Source organism: Acomys russatus, chromosome 25, assembly GCF_903995435.1.
Source record: "Acomys russatus chromosome 25, mAcoRus1.1, whole genome shotgun sequence".
In the NCBI taxonomy this organism is placed as follows: domain Eukaryota; kingdom Metazoa; phylum Chordata; class Mammalia; order Rodentia; family Muridae; genus Acomys; species Acomys russatus.
The window spans coordinates 17,382,386-17,405,067 of NC_067161.1; positions in this window are offsets into that span (position 1 = coordinate 17,382,386).

Below are 22,682 nucleotides of genomic sequence, written 5' to 3' on the forward strand. Positions count from 1 at the left end.
AACTGAACTGCCTTTGTCACAGCGTGGATGCATTGGAGCTGTTATTGGGGGTGGGTTAGCTATTGCACATTGGCTTTGTTATAGAGAATGTTTTCGTGCGTGCTTTCTTCCCACTTGGATGCTCTCTACCATGTTACAACCTCCATGTGGGCCCGTCAGATATCAGCGCCAAGACCTTCGGCTTCTCAGCCTCTAGAACGTAAGAAAGAAGTCCCTTCAATGTATAAATTGCCTGGTCTGTGGGTGGTCAGCATGGCAGACAAATCAGAAATTCTATCTGTGCATTCGACTCAGTGACTTTGTGCCTCAGAACGATGAATGATGGAGCCCAACTTTTATGTGTCTGCTCTGGAAGCAGAGGTCTGCAAACTGTGTCCCCCAGATTTTAACTGCTGGGTGGCTTCTGGCTAGATTATACCAACTTGAAGCTGAAGCATCAAATTGCAAAGGGTGAGAGGCAGAAGGCGCTCTCTGTCTGTCCCAGTGCTACTCAGCTTCCTTCCCAGCAGACTCAGAGAGGAATGTTACTGAATTCAACATTTCCCCCCCTTCAGTCTTGTAACTCCAACATTTATAACTGCTTCTCATGCTCCGGATGACAAGGCTAGCCTGGTGGTTAGGGTTGGAATCTTATCTTGCTGGGTTCTTGAAATTGCAAGAAAAGACCACACAGATTTGCACATGCAGCAAGGAGATTATGTGGAAACACAGTGACGGAGAAGACTTGAATGGACCACAAGGCAGCAGTGGGTCACATAAGACAGTCAAAAGCCCTGATTATTGATTTTGTTTGAGGTTTCAAGAGTTTCATTGGGTTCAAGAATAAGGGAATTGAGGGTACCAAGGAGTGAGGTGAGGGTGGTTCTCTATTTTGATTGATAAAGTCATGTAATTATTTTCTACTGTATATGACATTTCTCCTGATTTTAATCGTAGGCGCTTTCAGAGATGCATAGGCATGAGCTGGGGAATAGGGGTTTGTTCTTAAAGTTTATCTGAGAACACAGTTAGCCTTACTTCCCATGTGCCCCAAACCAGTTCAGGCCAGATTAGTCTCTCCATCCTTTTACCTGCATGCATTGGGAAAGTATTTGAATAGAAACCATTCATGTTTGATTCTTGTTGGAGGAGGGGAATCGTATTCCATTGTTCAGAGAGGTCTGTACATGTGGCTCAGTACAGATGTGAACCCACAAGTTGCCATGTATTTGGAGAGAGGTATATGTGCAAAGCACATGCAGGTAAGATAGGCTGCCCAGCACATTATTTGAAGATAGAGAGTATCTTCTCTCATGACCCAAAACAAGTAGAGATCCAGGTTGCTAACCTATTCCCTGAGCCTGCCTCTGCCTATCTTTTGTGCTCTTTCAGCCTTCCAATAAATGTGTAATTCGTTCTCTGTATTAAGTCACCTCTCTTTCAAACCCCTAGCCTGTATTCCTTTTCATGATAGAGTTCTACTGTAGCAAGTATGCCATGAAAGATATAAATATAGAATATATATTTTTTTCTATATTTATAAATAAATAAATAGATATAAAAAGAGATACTTATTCCTCACTCAGTATCAGAGTCTCATAGCTGAGAAGCACATTGAATGAGAATCTGATGTCCATCATATAGACCTAATCATAGGGCAAGTGATGGCCAGCTAGAAATGATAGAATGTAACTCTCTAAACAAAGATCTACTGATAGACACACTAGAGGAAACTCATGTTGAATTAGATGAATGATGGTCTCCACATTGTCCCTTTCTTAGAGATTTTCAAAGATGCTTTAGCTATAGGGGATTTTGACCTTCATTTTTGATGGGGTTTTGATCCAGGGGTCTAGTTATTTGTCCCTAACTGATCTGAAATTTGTTCTGTAGACTAGGATAGACTCAAACTTACAGGGACCCTCCATAAGTGCTAGAATTACAGACATACACCACCACACTTGGCTTCCTTTCCATTTGACTTTAGGCACTAAATCTTCTCCAACAAACACAGCCTCCATAGTTTGACCTTGACGCAGCAAGTCAACAATGCTTGCTTTGAGAAACTGTCAATCCAGTGGAGGAAACATGGCGTGTGCAAACAGTAAAAGGAGACAGAATAAGGTTTTCTGGGAGCAGCACACACAAGGATAGTCCACTTGTCACCAGCTGGCAGTCAGCTTTCATGGAATGTTTTGGAAGAGAGAAAGAAGGCAGGGGTGTGGTGCACAGCTTCTGCTAACACTCTCTCATCCCTTTGCTTACGGCAGGGGCATTGTTATTAATACAAGCTGAGTCTCTCTTCCCTGAAATCTTTATGACCAGAATGTTTGAAATGTCATAGCTTTTCAGCTGGGGACTATTTACAGGTATTCCAGTAGCTAGCTGAAAATCTGAACTCGGAAGTGCGCCAACCATGCCTGGTTTATACTCAACAAGTTTCATATTTTAGGATGTTTCACATTTCAGATTCTTTGGTTAGGGACACCCAACCTGTTTTTTATGTGTGCACGCACATGTATATTATGCACTGGGGGTGCTCGAGTGCCACAGCACGCATGAGAAGTTCTGAGGACAACTTGCAACAGTAGCTTCTTTCCTTCTCCCACCTGGGTACCAAGGATTGAACTCAGAGCTTCCGAATGCTGGCAAGGACCTTCATCCATTGAGCCATCTCGCCAGCACCTATATTTAAACTTTAATGACCCATTTGAGAACAAAAGACACTTACCCATAGAGTTTTGCTTAGTGCAGGCTCTTCCCCTCTTCCCCAACATGTCAATGCCGTTTTCTTTTTTTCTTTTCTTTTTTTTTTGGTAACCAGGGAGAACACATAATAATTTCTGAAGTCTCTCAATAATACATGCTTTAAATTTTAAATAGTTAAATGTTATTAATTGTACAGAATTGTTTTCTTCTTTATCATTTGCACAAATGTATTTCATATGCTTTGTGAGAATCTGCATTCCCTTGTTCCCCTCCTTTGTTTTTTGTTTTGTTTTTCTATTGGTTGCTCTTCGGCTTTCAGACTTTTTTTTTTTTTAACATTCTACAGATCAGAGGCACATGTGTTTCTTGTCTTTGTGTGTTTGCCCTATTTTGCTCAACACGGTTATCTCCAGTTTCATTGATGTTCCTGCAAATGACATGACTTTATTCCTCTTTATGACCAAGTAGTATTCCATTGTGTATACACGGTATGTTTTGTCTGTTCATTTCTCTGAGCACAAACATCTCAGCTGATTTCATAGCTTGGCTATTGTGATGGTACGTAGTAATACACTCTTGAGTTTCCCAATAGAGCAGGGTTAATTCTTTGTTCTGTGCAAAGGGTTTCTTTTTCTATGTGTTTGTGTTCATCTGTTTTATTGTCTCCTAGGAAACATGTGATTAGATGCCCTGGTTCCAGCTTTTCTCGGTCCTGACTCTTCATTTCTCACCTCTGGAGTCAATGAAATAATCATTGTCTTTTCAGAGCACCAGGATTGGAAAGAAAAGAGAAAGACACCTTCTAGCTACAGAGTGGGGCCGTCAGTCCATGGGAGCGTTTGAACCTCAGTGTGTTTCATCCTCTTCCCGGGTCATTCATCTTTGAAGATGGTGACACAGCAGGGTGAGAGATGACCTAATGATGAGGGGCGTCTTCTTCACAAGCTGCCATTTGAAGAGGTGGCTTTTGAAGAATAAGAAGGAGATGTAGGAGGGGTGGGGATTCACAGTTAACTCTTCTCCTTACCTACTAAGCCAAGTATATATTTTAAAATTTCTTCAGGGACTGACTTAAAAGGGAAAAGCCAGAGGCAAGGGGAAGAGACGATTCACTGCCCACCCCAACTATGTGTGCACGACTTGAGTCTCTTTGGATGGCGTCTTTCCTGCTTAATGACTTGGCTTAAGGAATTCTGTTCCCTAGCTGTGGACAGCAGTGGGGGTTATGGAAAAAAATTCCCTGAGCTTGAACCCCCTATTACTTTGCTCAGTATCAAAGCATGTTCCGTGCATAATTCTGTGCATTTAGTGTGTTTTTTTTTTTCCCCGTAGCAAGTCATTCCAGGTGGATGTGACAACTTGACGGTTACTAGTACAATACGAGCCACACACTTATTTAACACAGGTTTTACACTAACCTAAAACAAAATACCTCTGTAACTATGGCTTGTTGAGCACACCACGGAGCTTTTTACAAATGAAAAGGGCTAATGAGATACTGATATGTTTTGAGTATGGGTCCAAGAGAGGGCTGGAAGGACTTGGCTGCTTGACAGCATTACATTACAGACCAACTTCAGTGCAGAGCAATACACAGTTCACATACACCTTAATGGGAACCTCCTGGCTCTGACTCACGGCAAGAAGTGAAGCCAAAGACTTGAGTCTGAAGCCTTTTCTTAAGTTCCTTGATTGAAATCTGGACTTATATCTGCTTTGTGTTTACTTTTCGAGGTCAGTGATATCATGGTGGCCCGGGGTCCAAGTATCGCTGGCGAGGGGCAGCTTCAGGGGGCGGTCAGAGATCTTCCAAAGGTCAGTCTAGATAGGCTTTAGTTTCCCAATGACAAGACAGCAAGAGCAAGAGGGAAGCCAGCTTCAACGTGTATTGGTCCTCACTCCATAATTGGGTGAGTCAATTTGTTAAGAGTCTCAGAGAGAACTGTTTCAGAGAGAAAGGATAGATGGGAACTGAGCTTCATTTAGGAGTCAACACACCAGGGTGTGGAGAGAAGACAAATGTGAGGTTCTTTAACATAGCAAAGCAAGAACCCCTAAAAAAGAGGAAAAACAATAAGATCAGATTATAGGCCTATAACTCCTCTAGATCATAAGAGCAAAAATACTTCTAAGATCTCAATCAATTAAATAAAAATGCAGAGCCACTGCTGTCGTTGAGCCTGACAACTGTCTATGGACCTGTCATTTTGCTGCCCTGAAGAGTGGAAGCTGGAGCAGGGGAGTTTAACCTTAGCCATATCTCTGTAATGTGACTAAGTTATTTGGAGGTAATGAAATTAATGTCTTTTTCTTTCCTCACTACTGGTTGTGTTAAAGGTAATTTGATCCACAGTGATAAAACAAAATTCTGTTTTTGAGAAGAGCACAGTTGGTCCAGTGATGGCAGTTTTGATTGTAAGAACGGAGCATCAGTCCCCATGACCTACTGACATGGGTGTTGTGGCTGCGCTCTAAGGAAACACTATCTTTTCTGGAAAGAAAAGTCGTTTGACAAGTGCTTTGCTTGAAGCAATTCAGTAACTTTTTCCAGTCTTCAATCTTGCTCTTGCCAGAGAGATACAACCTACAGGATCTGGACACAAAACACCCATGACAAATGGAAGAATTTTTTTTTTATTAAGCTTAAGTTGGCCCTGTCTTCTCTGGTAGGTTCTGCCTTATCTAAAAGCAGGGACGATATCGCTGACCTAGGTGTTTGCTGTGTTGGGAGTAGCGCGGAGGGAGTAAACAACAGCAGGACATGACATCACTAGGTCAGGAGCCAGAATACTACATCAGCTTTGCAAGCTGACCAGAATCCACCTTCCTTTCCAGTGCTTTTCCAAAAGTTTTGCTCAGCATTCCACTCAGTGTTCAGAATTCCACCAGTGTGGGGGAAGATCATTTTTCTAAAGTGGGATAGTTATATGACTACAGAAAAAAACTGCAAACTTACATGCCAGGAAAAGATGACTGAATGAAATTAGCGGATGAGGGGAGATTATGGCAAATTGAATCTCTGATGACCCATCGGGGGACGGCATTCTTTGTTCATCTTTGGCTGGGGCAGCATGCGGATGTTACCATAGAACTGCCAGGTCCTCGGTTTCCTGATAAAAGTCAGAAATACCAAGATTTAAAAAGAAATTTCCAGTGTTTAATTGTTGGCAACCTCTTGGAGTTTTCAGGAGCCAATTCATTAAAATTAAAGTTCTCTCTTCTCCTCTTGGGTTCATTACCAGTTGAGAAATGACACGGGAGTAGGACAGATGGGGAGGAAGATGTCTTCATTATTACTGACCAAGCTGATTGGAGAAGGCTGGAATCTGCAGCCAAGTGTAGTTTCTAATTCCCACTTTCAGAAGAAAGCATGGGTGTTCACAATTGCCTCATAAGGGAAGAAAGGGTGAGAAAGGTGGGCAGCATGGTGCTCGGAGACTATTAACACAGAACTCACCCAATTACGAAGTGAGGACCAATGGACATCAGAGCTTAGCCTCCCTTCCCCTCAGGGGGTGAACAAAGCATCCTCAGAGTGGAAATGACCTGCTCCATCCTGGCCTGTCAATGAGAGCCCTGCCCTAATAGCGAGAATTTCCTTTTTAAAAATGTGCTGCAAGACAAACATACTTCGATTTAGCACAGAGATGTCAGTTAGCAGCCTCTGTTTTTATGGCTTATGGAGCTTTTAGGTGCTTTGTTTTTTCTTTGAGTAAGTTGCCCTTTTTTAGTCTTGCACTTTTCAGAATGAAAAAAAAATCACAGTACTTTTGTAAGCAGAAATGGTAGACATGATTTCTCCCCCATTTTTATGGGAATTCAGCAGATCTCTTTGAGTATTCCTTGATGGCTTGGTAGTAGTTAAAGAACTGCATCTCATATTGTCCAGCCTGTCAGCTGTCCCGACAGTGTTGGAAAGTGGATTTCAATTGCTACTAACCCACCATGTTTAATTTACCTGGTCAGGTAAATAAACCTGGGAGGCACCCTTCACAGCTCCAGGCCTCACACACAAAGGTTTTCATTTGTATCTGCTGTCTTCCAGTTTCTTCCCTCATCTTATCCTTCTATTTTAACATCTGTGGTTATTTTCCTGATTCTCCTGTGTCTCTGCTCTCTCCTCCCTCACCCTCCTCCCTCCTCCCTCCTCCCTCCCCCTCCTCCCTCCCCCTCCTCCCTCACATCCCTCTGGCCATCCTCCCTAGGATGCACACAGTAAACACTCGACCAAGCACAATAGCAGAGATAGTCCGACACTGTAATTCTTCCATCTGGCTAGCTCCAGACACTTAAACAGGAAATGACATTCATAGCTTTCCTATTCTCTGTGGTTCTGGAAATGCTTATTATTAAGTACAGTTTGCCATGAAGGTTCCATGGCCTGAAACAATATTTGTCATAACAAAATAGGTTGTTCTCAAGGCTTGGCGCTGTAAATGGGTGTTGCATTTAGCACAGACAGTACACAAAGCCATTTTTTTTTACGCAGGCACTTTACGATTTCATTAATGTGACTGAATTCCACGAAGTGTAAAGTCTAGCTTACAATAAACAAATCCCCTCCTAATATCTATTTTTAAAAGCTTTATCTTTTATGTGAGCTTTTGTCTCTCTATATATGAAAGTCTGTTGTACGGCATGCCAAGCTTAATGCCAGCAGAGGCCAGAAAGAGCATTGGATTCTGAGGAACTGGAGTTACAGGTGGTTGTGAGCCTCCCAATATGGATGTTGGGAACTAAACCAGGATGCTCTTGACTGCTGAGCCATTTCTCCAGCCCCCAACCCCAGAATCTTAGTGAACTAAAAACATCTAAGCTTCACTGTAGTGATAGTCTGGGTTATTTTTAATGCACTGCCTAAATTTTATTAATTTTTTTTTTTTTTTTTTTTTAGCAAACACTGCTTAGTATCAACATGATAACCCTTTCCTTCCATGCCATCCCCGGTATCTCCTTATCTAGAGTTTTCTTTCACCAAATATACAAGGAAGCCTTACTGGGTCAGGGTGGTTTGAAGGGTGCACTAAACAGGGTGGTGCTGGAATTTATGGCTCACAATGCTCCTTTTTGTTAAAAAATGAACCTAGGGGTAGATTTCATATGGGTTGGGGGAGAAACGGAGCTACCAGTCTCAGCACAGACTATTGGCTGTGCCTTGAACTGCTGCCGAGCCAGTATAGCCCCCTAGAGAAGTTTATACCCTGCAAGACAAGGAGCAGGCCAAGAGCTGGGCCCTACCACTTAGAGGTGGATATAGTGAGCGAGGCACAGGCATCAGGCTATGAATCCCAGCCATGCACCACCCTGCTAAACTCAGCAGTTAAGTAGCTTCCATTTACTGAACTGCTAAATACATCTCATATATTTGCATTTTTAATTTAATAATTGCTATATCCATGATGAAAGGAGCCTCCTAGGGAGGAAGCTCATGCTGGATCATTAAAGACTTTCAAGCCACAGTTAGTGAGCAATGGAGGCAAATTTTGCCCTAGGAATCTGACACCCATGCCCATCACTGTATCCACTGGCCTGTTTCTGCAACTGTGCTCTCACCCAGACATTCAGTTTATTGTTCTAGATTCGTGTCTGGCTGGGAATGATAGCATCCTGCCTGGACCTGACTAAGCACTACCCAAGTGCATGCATCCATCGCTTCTGTCTCTGAAGTAGGCTGTCTAATTATTATTGTTGTTGCTACACTCCCTTCAAGGTCCAGCACAGTCTTAGTTTATTAGAGTTATCGAAACAATAGCAGAGATGCGACGACTTTAACAAGAGATATCAATATTTTTTTTACTCCCCCCCTCCCTCTGAAGGCTGGAAGCCCAAGATCAAGGTGTCAACATATTTGGTTTCTTTAGAAGCATTTCTCCTTGCTTCTCAGATGGTCAATGTCCCCACTGGGCCCACATATGTTTTCTCTGGATGCACACATATCTCACATACCTGGCGTCTCCGCAGGCACCCTAACCTCTTTTCCTTATAAATAAAAAATTTGTAGGGGATTTCGTTCAGTGATGGAGGGCTTGTACAGCAAGTGTAAGGCCCTGGGTTCAGTCCTCAGTGTGGGGGTGGGTGAGATGTCATTCCAGTCAAACGAGATTAGGATAGACCCTAATGCTTTCATTTTCACTCAATTTGCCTGTATCTCCAACTTCATTCATTTTATGATATACTGGGAATAATGTTTTCAACATGCAAATTTTGAGGGGGATCCAGTTCAGCCTACAAAAGGGAGCTGAGAACTTCCTACAAGAAAACTGATTAATCAGGGCTCCAGAAATACATCTATTTTTGACTATCACTGTTGATCAGCATGTACTGTTCTCCTAACTACAGTCTAGAAGGGACTCCTTAGGAGGAAATCTAGCTGCAACTCCCAGCTGCCCACTGCCCTATATGCTGACTTCCCCCTTGGTGCAGTGTGAACACCTGGGTTTGCCCAGCATTTGCATTCTGGAACTTAATGACCAATGAGGTAATATTAGGAGGTGGGACCACTAGACTACCATTGAATCAAGATGGCCTCATCCTCATGAGTGAGATTAGCCTCGTATAAAGGCTGCTTACAAAAGAGGCTTGAGCAAGCTCGCTTGCCTCTTCCACCCTGCGATCATATATAGAGCAAACCACCCTTGAGGGTGGGTCCTCACTAAACACCAGATCTCATGGTGTTTGGGTTTCCCAGCCTCCAGAAGTGTGAGCAATAAGCCTCCATTGTTTATAAATTGACCGCTCAAAGGTATCTTGTTATAGAAGTTTGAAAATACAGAGACACATCCTTCCCCAGAACATCGCTCAGAAGAGGCTTCAAAGCACACAACTGTGCTTGCGCCTGAACAGACAGATGCTTAAAGGCATGTAAAGATTTTTCCTGGGCAAAGAAACCATTCTCTATTTTTATTGTATATTAAAAGATGCATTCTTATTTTTAGACTCTTCATGGTCACATACCATCCTCTGACTTTCATAGCTTTAATGCGATCTCTAAGGCAGGCTGGGCAGGCTAGGCTTTGAAAAGTACGTAGGAGTGGAGACTGAGATCCTAGCAGTAAAGTCTCACAGTTAGGCTTAAAGTTCTGGCATCAAATTGCCTGGGTTAGTATCCAAGTGTCACCTTACTCCTGAATGACGTCACATAGTCCAGTTGCCCTCTTAACTGAGGCACATTTTCTTCATCTGCAGAAGAGAGAATGGTAATGCATGCCTGATGGCTGTGTTGCTAAGTGTAAATTAGCTAAGACATATAATTGAGTTAAAGCGGTCCCTGTCCCAGAGTTAGTACTCAGTAAAGTTTAGCTCTGAATTTTATTACTAGTGCTGGAATTTATAGAATTGTCTTCATTGGTTTGTCCTGCATAGTTTTTTATACAATTTATGTTTGTATTTACACCATTCATTTTTCTGCAAAAGGTAAAATTCAGACTCAAATTGGTTAAACATGGAGAGATACCTATTGCATTTTACACATCAAGCAACCCAAAGACCCAACAGATTTAGACAGTGCATGATACAGAGCCCAAATGAGGTTACTAGAACTCAATTTTTCTCTATACATTTTCAGCTCTCCATTCTTCTTTAAAAATTTTAATGTATACATGCTGACTGTAGCCCCCTACTTGTCTCCTCTGGGTTCCGTCCTACCTTCCTCACCCCCCCCCCACACCTCCTAGTCCTCAGAAAGGTTGAGACCTCTTCCCCAATCATCTGACCCCAGCCTAACAAGTCTCATCTGGATTGCCTGTATCCTCTTTCTCTGTGGCCTGGCAAAGCTGCCCCACCAGGGGGAAGTGATCAATGAGTGGACACCAGAGTCCATGTCAGAGGCAGCCCCTGCTCCCCATATTATGGGACCCACAAGGAGACTGTGCTGCCTATGGACTACATCTGAGCAGAGAGTTTAGGTCCTCACCATGCATGGTTCTTGGTTGGTGCCTCAGTCTCTGCAGCCACACCACCACCATCACCACCACCACCCGGGCTCAGATTTGTTGGCTCCATTGATCTCCATGTAGAGCTCCTGTCTCTTCCATCAGCTCTCCACTATTGGTGGCTTCCTCTCCTGGTTGAAAGGTTTCTGCCATTAGAACATGGAACTGGATGAGTCTAACTGGAATCCAAAGGAAAAGCGAGCATCTTTCTTTATTCTAGAAAAATGGAATGTCTTCTGATTGGCTAGGTCAGTCCGTGTACTACTCTCAATTTAATTACATGATAGCATTAGATTTGGGACTTTCATAGGCTAGGCCTGCATCAGCGGCCCTCTCCCAACTAATGCACCCCGAGTTAGGGAGGAGATAACTCCACTGGAAGCATGTGGTTTTAAAGTGGTAAAAACTGGGGTGTAAGTGCTGGGCCAAAACTTAACCGACTCCAGACAGCAAAACAATAGATGTTCAGAGCATGGGTGAATGTAATTAGCTTTGGAGTACTTATCACTGATGGCAGCTCAGTCCTGCTGTGAGCTCAAACTCATCAGCTGGTTATAATTCTGTCTTGCATAAAAGAAAATGTCAGAAAAGTGAGTCTCCTCCATGAGCCAAAGAAACATGCATTAATGTTCCTAATGCTGGGGTATGAGAGATTTTCACACTTTGCTCCTAACATTGAAGAAACGTCCATTGGTTCTTCTGATTTTCATCTGATGTCTTCCCTTCACCAGTGACAAGGGGAATGAGCATGGTTGGCTTCTATGACTAACTACTCTGGGGGGTTAGGAAGTGCAATTGAAATAAGCCTTCCTCCCCCAAAATATCTATCTCTTTCCCATCTGGTTGGTCCACTGGCCTATTCCTGTTGTACTGGAAGAACTATAATCTTTATTCAGATGCTTCTTCTCCCTTAGATCCTGAGAATGTCCACTTTGGTTTTTAGACCCCAAAGTCGGATGTGCTACCAGGACCTGGGCTTTGTAGAGACAGGTCAGCCTTACCATCTGTTCCTTGTCTTACCTGTCTCATTGACTACAGCATCTGTTTATGGGTTCTAAGCCTACCTTAGTACTTGGGGTCAGATCCCTTGTATTTTGCCATTTTTTTTTGTACAAAATTTCCTTAGAGATGTTATGGAAGTAGCTCTGTAACCAAGTCAAGAGTTCAGAGAATGTCAAGATGTCTGACCAAAATCCCGCCATGTTTTCATATCACCACTCTATTGTATCTGAGTATGAATTCCAGACTCAACTTTTGACAACATTATATCATTGTAAGTTTCATAATTTAGGATTTAAAGAATGACCAGGAATAGACTGTGCTAGAAAGTACAGTCTATTGCTCACGTTTTTGGGGGAATATAGGTCAGTATCCCAAGCAAGGCTGTCAAAATTCTTGTTAAGAATAAAGCAGTGTGGCTCAGAGGACCAAACTGAATAAAGTGTCTTAATAGACTGTTTACTAATATGATTTTTTTATGGGAGGAATCTACCCCTCACTCACAAAATCTTTCTAACACATGCTAATAATCTATGGAAATTTATTTTTAGCCCAAAGTCTGAAAAGCATTTTTATGAAGTACAACCCTACACATTGTGTGCTATGCATCCCCCTCATTAAGAGAAAGAGTGAAGAATATCAGATTTTTGTCAAATGAAGCAAAAAAAGTTAATTTGTTCTTCATTTGTAGAAGAGAAAATGATGCCCTGGGGGCTTGAATGCCTGTTCTGTATTACGAGGCAGTCTCTAATTGAACCTGCTTTGAAAAATTAGACTTCATGAGTTATATCTTAGAAATTACCCTAATTTAAAACACTCAGTAGTTTAGCATGTGAGATTGTCACCTTCTGAGAGGAAAGGACTAATAATCAAAAAGAAGCTTGTGAGGTATAAAGATATTACCTTTCCTCATGTGAGTTTAGTGGTTTAAGAAAAACTGATGTGCCAGTTTTTTTTTTTTAATTTAATGACCTTTCCTACACACCCTCTTCCTAATTCCCATAATAATACTTTGTTTATACAGACAATTTTCTTTCCAGCGGGAGTTCTTACAAGCATTAATAACCTTGTCTCATAAATCAACTCAGTGCACTGTTTAGTTTGATGGAGCGCAGGACTTGGGCTTTCTTAAAAATGTCAGCTGGGACTCAAATGGCTCCATTTCTCCCTCATGGGATTCTGCGGGAGATGTTGTTGGTATAAGGAACCATGACTGGACTGGGTGAAGAGGTCACCTGATAATTGCAGACAAACTCTGAGAAATAGATGTCAAGAAGCTAGACCCTGAATTTATGTATGCATTGAAGGAAACTTGCATACGAAGTTCTTGGGGAGGGAGGTCTTTGGTAATCTCTTAGGGATATAATAGCCAGTATTTAAGTAAATATTCATTCAGAGATTAACAATATCACCAGTGGATAATTCAGAAAAATCTGCTTCAGTGGACATAAGCAGAAAAAAAAATTGATGGATTGTTCTGATAAGTATTCTCGGTTGTCAGTGTAACCACATCTGAAATGAACCAAGCCAAACCCAAAAGGTTGGGTACACCTGTGAGGGATTTTTCTTAGTAAAGTCGTTACCAAAGTGAAGATCCAACCTTAATGCCAATCTTCTGAGGTGGGAAGTTCTAGCTTTAATCTGGGCCTCGCTTTCTGCTGGCAGCCTATAAAAGGACATGGAGGAAGGTAGCTCTTACTCTTGGCCTACTTGCCCTCACTCTCACCGGCAAGTCTGTTCCTTCACTTGCATTACAGCCTACTTCTTCAGGATCCTAGTATATACTAAAGACCAGCTGAGACATCCAGCCTCGTGGATGAACTCCAACTGAACCACTACTAAATTCTTGGGCTTTCTGTTGGTAAACAGCCATTGTTAGCCTAGCTGAACAACAGCCTGTTAGTCACTCTAATAAATCTCATGAGTGTGTGTGTGTGTGTGTGTGTGTGTGTGTGTATGTGTGTGTGTGTGTGTGTGTGTGTGTGTGTGTGTGTAGCTAGACACCATCTTGCAAGTCACTCTAATAAATCCCATGTGTGTGTGTATACATATATATATGTGTGTATGTGTATATGTCATACACACATATATGTATATATTTATATAAAATGTGTGTGTGCTTGTGCACGTGCACACTATCAAGAAGCTCTTTCATCTTTTCCCTGTGGGAAAATAAAAATAAAAATAAGTTAACAAGCCATATACTTTTTTCAGAAAAGAAGAGCCATGCATGTAGGAAATCACACTTAAGCCAAACCAAAACCCAGCAATGTAGCTCAACATACTGTAACTCAATGTTCAGTGTCTGGGATTCACTCCTGATCTTTTTTGATCCATAAATCTTGGGAAATTGCATTTTTTTTGGCTTTACATCTGAAACACACACAGTTTGTCTGGTAGGTTCAGGCCGGCTCCTGTCCACACCCACTGCTAGCCTTTTCAGACATTCCACAGTTCTGGTGTCTCTGATCTTCTTGAGTCTTTGCTGCAACTAATGCTGCACCATCACAAACAGCCCCCTGGCCTCTTGTGAGGAACTGCAACTCTGTCACACTGTGCCAGACTTTAGCTGCTCTCCACTAGCTCCTTGATTTTGGGTCTTTCATGACTCAAGCCAGGTTGGAAACTCTTATACATTATTCACCAAGTTTTGCTACTAGTTTGCTGTGTAGCTTTGGCCTCTTGAACCTCAGGGTCTATGTACTGACCTTGAGGAAGCACTTGCCAGCGTCATCACGATGATTCTGGGTTCCTACTAATCACAGCCGGGTCCATCGTGCTAATGAGGGCTCACTTCAGTGGTGCTGATCTCTTTGACACTCAGGCTCTTATTCTCAAACGTCACACAATGGCCCTGAGAGAGTCCGCTCTTCCTCCTAAAGCTTCGCAAGCCAGGACACCATGGTCTTCATTTCTTTCAGCATTCTGACTTCCCGGGTTCCTACAGAGCAGACTGTTAAGTTCTGAACACTCCAGGATGATTCCAGCCCAAAGATTAAACACCTCCACAGTCCTAAGCAATATAGTCAGCTCCATCACAGCAATGTGTACCACTCTAGGTACCAATTTCTGGCCTAGTTTGATTTCTGTGACTGTAACACACATCATGACCATAAGCAATTTAGAGGAGTAAAGGGTTTCTTTCACAAGAGCTTATACTTCCAAGTAACAGTCCATTATTGACTAAAGTTAGGACAGAAACTTAGGACAAGAACCCAGAGGCAAGAACCATGAAGTAATGATATTTATTGGCTCTCTTTCTAGCTCATGTTCAGCAAGCTTTTACACACACACACACACACACACACACACACACACACACACACACATCTCAGGACTACCTGCCTAAGAATGCTACCACCCAGAGTGAACAGGTCCTCCACATCAACCAAAGATGTTCTCTCACATTTGTGGCCACAGACCAATTTGATTGAGACAGCTCTCCAGTTGAAGTCTTCCCAGGTGATTCGCAATGTGTCAAGTTGACAATAGGCCAGAAATGCCCAGATAGCTGGTAAAAATATAATTTCTGGGTGTGTTTTAAAGACTGTCTCAGGACGGCCAAAGCCTGCCAAGACAGGATAAGCAAGTCCTCAGTAGTTCCTGCCTCACAAATATGTCTGTCAGATATATTGGAACAGAGGCTGAAGAAGATGCTCCAATGTTACAGAGAGTTTTGGGTGACTATTCAGGTAGAAAACTGTCTCTGTCACCTTTTCATTTGGAAAGCTACTGACCTGCACTCCCAGCATACTCAGCTAAGCAAGTTTACTCCTTCTCAAGTCTCTGAGGGAGTTGAAGACGAGATAGCTTAGTTTTACAACAAAGCTTGGATGTTCAGGGGTTAAGATGTTTTTAGGTCTAGATAGGTGTTCTAAGTTAATAATGACAATATGTGATGGAGATTGATTTACATTCAGAAATTCAGATGCACCAACGTAGGAAAGATGTCTTCTTCAAGGCTGTCAAATACAAATAGCCAAAACACTAAGTATGTAACATTTATATAATTTCTGATTTTGTCATGGTTCTTCTTGCCATAGGAAATCTATTGTATATATGTGTAATAATATAAATGTATATGTACAAAAATAAAATAATTTAAAAAAAGACTGTCTTGGGAAGAGGATAATTGATTAGAAGAATAGAAGAGATTTGCTTTTCATCCAAGTAGAACTGGTGTTCTGGAAATGGCCATCTTCTGCTAGCTTAATAAACCTCTAAAGCAATCAAAATGTCTGAGTAAAAAGATTATCTTCACCATAAATGTGGTTCTCATCCAATCCACCAAGTTGAACTGAGCACAGTCATAGAAAGGGTATCGGCTGTCTGTTTGAGCTGGGACATTCCCTAAAGGACTTGGCGTTCTTGGTACTGAGCTTTTGGACTCAGACTGAATTACAATAACATCAGTTTAAAGGCTGTAGATCATGAGATTTCTTGCACCCCACCCCCACCCACTGCATGAACCAGTAATTTTGATTTGGGCAGGAATAAGCAAAGTTATTTATGAGCTCTTATGAGCTTGTTGGCTCACGTTTGAGGGAAACATTCAAGGCATAGCTGAGCTCCCTACTCTACATGCCACCACCAGAGTGGACAGGTCTCCAGTGGTTAACAGTTTAGCTTCAACTGATGTGACTATGGCAAAATAACATTTCTTTGTGAATGGATAGGAGATCTTATCCCCAGTTTAAAAGTTCTAAGATAGCAGGAAGGAGATCTGAGTCTCAAGCAAGATGAACAAACGCCATGCACTTTGTACTTTCTAGCTTAAAAGAGGAGGGCAGCGCAGTTTAGTGACAGACAGGGCTTTCCCACCGAGCATGGCCACAAGAAGGCTGTGTGATAGTTCTCGTCCTGATAAGATTGCGTGCAGAGGATAACTAGTGCACAACTTGTCCTGTAAAACTAGATCGAATCTACAATCAAAATATTCTCACATTGATTAAATAACTTGACACGTCTTTGGAGACTTCACCGTTGAGGCTGCCACGGTTTGTAAGCAGGTGCTCAACTGTGCTGTGCTTTCAGGATATGCATATGTGTTCTCATTTGCTTAGACCTAGGAGATGAGCATGGAACAGTTTCAGGTGCACAACAGCTAACACGGGACCCTAAGGAATATGTTACGGTCTATTAAATTGTATTTAGAGTTTTAAGAAATGATTTTTATATAATTTGAAATTCAGATAACAACTCCTTTATTCCCACCTTATATTACTTATCAATATTTATAATACTTGCCTAACTAAAAAATAATCAAGCCTAGATCAACTTGAGCTCTATTTGTTCACTTTTCCCAGCTCACTTCTCTCTTGCTCTCTCCAACCCTAGAGAGACAATAACCATTACAGTTTGAGGCCATTGTCCCATTCTGTGTTTTTAGAACTTAGCTACATGTTGAGGTGTCAATAAGCAATGTATGGGTGTACATCTTTTGCTTTTTATTTTTTTCTTAATTTGCTTTGTGGGGGAGATGGTGTGGGTGCATATGTTGGTATGTTTTGCTTGAGTGTGTATATGTGTGGATGTAGGGGTGCACATCCATTTGCACACATGGATGAGGGAAACAGAGTGATGTCAAGAATCATCCTCTATCACTCTTCCACCTCTTTTGAGACAAGTCATCCTAATCCAACCCAGGGCTCACTTGTTAATCCCAGGGCTAGTCTTGTTTAATCAGCTTTCTCTACAGATTCCCCACGTCTGTCCTACGAGACTGTAATTGTACGTGAGCTGTCACACCTATTCAGCATTTATGTGGTTGCAATCCTTCTGCATGCATGGTAACCACTGAGCCATGTCCCTTCCCCTACACCGTGCTCCTTAAGTCAACATCAGCTACATCATCTGAACATATTTTTCTGGCACTTCTATTTTCACAATTTTATTTTTGATATCTATCCTCTTGGATGCCAATAATAATTATATGATGAATTACATTTTACATTATAACATAACATGGTGGATGCTCCATAATAGAACTATCCCATAATTCAAATATGCAGCATTTAACGCAGTCTTCCAGCAGTGGATGCTGGTGTATTTTAAAATACTTTGACCATTATAAGCAAAGCTGAAGTGAGCATCCTTTTCACAGAGCTTCCTACATCACAGACATCCACAGGGCACTGGGCATCCACAGTAGTACAAGCCAACAGGTGCTTTTGTGATGACTGCATGTTGTGCTGTGGCCATCTTATTTTTATTTGCAAGATGTAATTATTCTGAATTAAACCTATGTTCACTTATAATGGAACAAACTAAAGTACAATAGTTGCTAACTACTCCAAGGCCACCATTTCCTACTTATTTAGCCACGCCTTTCTACTATGTGCTCGAGATTGATGACCAATGTTTGTGAGGTGGAAACATGATCCCACAGTTTTGGACCACTATTCCAAACATTACATAATTATATTTTTAGCTTTAGACCAGCCATAAAGGAAGTATCCACACCACAGAAATCAACAGTGCTTCAAAAGCCAAGACCACCTTTACCATTTTGTTGATTGTATCGGCTAAGGGTCAACAAACCTTTTCTATTAAGGTCCAAGTAGTAAATATTCTAGCTTTTAATTGATATGGACTTTGTCAATATTCCTCTGCTTTCTCAGTGTGTGTGTGTGTGTGTGTGTGTGTGTGTGTGTGTGTGTGTGTTACTTAGCATGGACTTTGTCAATATTTCTCTCCCTCCCTCCCACTTCTCCCCTCTGTATTTAAATAGGGAAGAAAAAGGCAGTCAGATTATGCACTATACTTTGCTAACCTCTGGTCTAGACATAGAAAAGCAAAGTATGTTTAACTTAAAAAGGGTTACGTCTGTAATCATTGCACGACATATTGCAAAGCGTGAGGGGATAGTGGGAAAGCTTGAAGAAGTGTCACTCCAGCATTTAAAAACTATTACCCAGTGCAGCAAAGAAGCTTAATCTTCACAAACAAATCAACTCTTGGCATATGTGTTTATTATTTATGTCACTTTCATTTTACTCATTAATGTAAGAGAAAACATAAGCCCACATTCATCAGAGACTACACCTGGAAATGTGGTTGTTAAATGTTCATCAACACTCCTGAATCAAGCCCACGATATTTATGCAAAAGGAGCCCTTGTTCATCTGATTAAGATCCTTTATAACACTTCAATCGCATCTTTTTTCTCTCTTTAACTTGCACATGTAACTCTCACTGGCACACCTTCTTTAGTCTTATGATCTTCTTAAATCGGTTTTTAAATTGCTATACAAATCTATCACCATCACCTCCATTTTATTTTGTGATTCGCTGTCATAGCTGTGACCCTCTTGAAGTGAGGACTCATGCTGCAGTTATCTTGTTGTTAGTGTTTTCATTTGAAAGATGGGCCTCTGGGGCAGAAAGTGGGCTCTGTGGTGAAGACCACATTCTGCCCTTTCAGAGGACCAGAGTTTAGTTTCCAGCACTCACCTTGGGTCACAACCACCTGTAATTCCAGTTCCAGGTTCTGTGATGCCCTCTCCTTGCCTTTGTGGGAACAAGAACTCATGTGTATGTACACATGTGCATGAGTGCACACACACAAATAAATAAATAAATCTTGTTTTTAGGCTTAGGAAGTAGGGAGGTAAAGGTGGGTTTGGTAGGAGTTAAGAGGAGGGGTTGAGGATGATATGAACAAATTACATTGTGTAAAATCCTCAAAAACTAATAAAATATGTTTTTAAGTTGTATATGGTTAAGTTTCTCTTTTTTTAGATTTATTTATTTACTATGTATACAGTGTTCTGTCTGCATGTACACCTGCAGGCCAGAATAGGGCATCGATCACATTATAGATGGTTATGAGACACCATGATGTTGCTGGGAATTGAACTCAGGACCTCTGGAAGAGCAGGCAGTGCTCTTAACCATTGAGCCATCTCTTCAGCCCTAATAAAATACTTTCATATTTTAGATACTTTTTTTTTATATTTTTAATAAGAAAGATGGGGTAAATCCTAATACTATATCAGGGTTATTATAAGGAAAAACAAGATAAAAAAACAACCAATACGCAGGTGACACTTTGCATATAAAAAGCACTCAGTGCAGGTTAGCTGTCATAACTGATATTTACATGATATTAGTGCTATCTCCACCATCTTTAGTGCTCTGGCAGTTCAAGATCCCTGAGTAATCCCTGGCTTACAGCAGGCACACTGGAGTTTTAGATTCCCAAATATGCCATCTTTTTTAACATATGGAATGCACCAATTATCTAAGGAACTAAAATGAAACTGCTTCTAATGTCTCTAGCACAAGACGTTTGGTGATGTGGTGACACAAAGACGAGAAAGACATAAACACGACTCCCCACTGCAAAGGGCTGATAATCTGACTGAGGGGCTGACCTAAATTGCAGACGGCAAGTGCTGGAAATAAAAGAGGCAATAAGTGCCGGCGTGTGAGAGCTAAGAGAAGATACTGTCTTCTGTGATGACAGGGAAGGCCTGTGGATGAGATGGTTCCCTCTGCCTCTCACTTTTTACAAATCATTTTCTCCCTATGAAATGCCCTCAACATCGCCACCCCGCCCCACTGATCTATCAGAAAAGACTCTCACATCTGGAATGACTAATGCAAATGTTGCCATATGAACAGCTCTGAGAGTCTCTAGAGACACTGGCAGCTTCCATTCTGAAAAGCTTTTCCAAATTCCTAACAATTATGAACGGCATTCTCACATCCCGTAAAGTGCTGTAGCAAGCCAAACCAGGAACATTTCACATCCTTAGTAATGTTCTCTGTTTCTGATGGGGACATCTGCTTGGAGCGTAGTTGATGTGCATTGTAACCAGAGGCCTCCTGAAAGTGATGCGTGCTGAACCAGGTCCATGCAAAATGATCTCATCCATGGCCCCGTGGACCTCTTCTCTCTGCACCTTCTGTGATAGTTCTGATCTATGAGGTGCTGAGGGACCCTCATCACAAGCTCAAGAGAGGTTTGGGGAGAAAGCCCAATAGCAGAAGAATGGGCTTCCAATATTTGTTGGCCTACCAGAGAGGCCCCCCTCCATGGTCTGTGAATGGAGTTTGGGGCCTGGGAAGCAGAGATATTATCAGATGGTATCTTTCCTTCCTTTAGCTGGTAGGTTTCTGAGAGGGGTAATAACTATCTGGTTCATGATTGGCAAAACTATAAAGGAGGTTAACCTGATGGGGGCCTACTAAACATCTTCTTTCTTATTTCCCATCTAGAACACCAGAGAAAATGGGTCAGGCCAATCAATCGCCTCCTAACAAACCATGGATAGCTCCTCATTGTTGTTGTGCTGAGGTCAGCAGCCTGTGAGGACGACATGGAGATAAGTTCCTTGGCTTTATTCTATGCAACACAGAGCATATCAGAGGATGCCAGCACACAACCACGATATGAAGCTGATGAGTTAATTACTTTTCAGAAGAGAACCAATTAGAGTGAGAGAAGAGGACAAATTTGCCTGGGAAAGGGACATTCTTACTTGGGAGGGGGCCAAGGTCTTGGGTAGAGACAAAGATATCTCCATATTCTCATATCCACTTCTCACATAAAATGCTGACGGATCACTAAGCACCCAGTACCATTGTCTCCTCCCACCCAGCCTTTGTCTCTTCCGCCTTTACCCTCCTCTCTTTCCTTTACTTCTTTCCACAGTATCATTGTTTGATTCCTGTGCTGGATAGTTTATGTCAACTTGACACAAACTAGACAAGAGAAAACCTCAATTTAAAAAATTCTTCCATAACACCAACCCACCCACAAAAACCTCGACCCAAAGCTCACTTGTCTACAAGATGTGCAGAGATAAAGACAGAACAGATAGAGAAGAGATTGAGGGAATATCCAACCAATGCCTGGCCCAACCAGGACCCACACCATGGGAGAGAGCCAATCCCTGAAGCTATTAATGATATTCTGCTATGCTTGCAGAAAGGAGACTAGCAGAGTTGTCTTCTGAGAGACTCCACCCAGCAGCAGTTCAAAACAGATGCTGAGATTCACAGCCAAACATTGGGTGGTGTGTAGGAAGTCTTAGAGAAAAGAGCGGGTGGAGAAAATGACCTGAAGGTGACAGGAGCGTCACAAGAATTCTACCAGAGCCAACTAACCAAGGCCCAAAAGGGCTGTGGAGACTGAAGCACCAACCAAGGTCCATGCATGGACTGAACCTACACAGGTGTAACCAACGGACAGCTGCATCAATTCCTGTCTCCAGGTTTCTGCCCTGTTTGCATTCTTGTCCTGACTTCCTTTGATGATGAAGAGTGATGGAGAAGCCTAATGCAAATAAACCTTTTCCTCCTCAAGTTTCTTCAGTCATGGTGTTTCATCACAGCCATAGTAACCCTGACTAAGACAATTCCTTTGACTTTTCTGCATTTTTTTGAGCACTGAGTGTGTGTTGGTGGCCTGGTAAACAAGATGGCTATAGCTTGTAGTTTTAAGAAGTAAACACTTCAGTAAACTAATCTGCTAGACAAGTAACTACACACAAGCAAACCAACGATAATAAGATGTGGCGAGGGACTAGAGAGATGGCTCAGTGGTTAAGAGCACTGGCTGCTCTTCCAGAGAACCTGAGTTCAAGTCCCAGCTCCCACATGGCAGCTCACAACTGTCTGTAACTCCAATTCCAAGGGATCAGACACACAGACATTCGTGCAGGCAAAACATCAATGCACTTACAATAAAAATAAACAAATCATTAAAACTACAAGAACAACAGCCTTGCCTCTTTGTCTGCTATGAGGTGGAATCTGCTAAAGGGAGATGCCCTCTCCTCCCTTTTGCTCTCACCACCTGCAGTGGGCTAGAGAGTTGGCCCTGACTGGGTCATGAAAGCAGGGGAACTGGCTCTGTCCCTCACCTGCTGCAGCACTTGGGAGAGGAGATCCAGCACTTCACCTGGGCAGCACAGTAGAGCTAACCCTGATGGCAGGGGCATGGGTGAGCCAGCGCTGAGTGTGTGACCATGGGAGAGCTGGCCCTGCAACTTGTCTATGGTACAGTGACATGGGTGAAAGGAGAAACGTCCCCCGTCCCCTTGCCCATTGCCACCT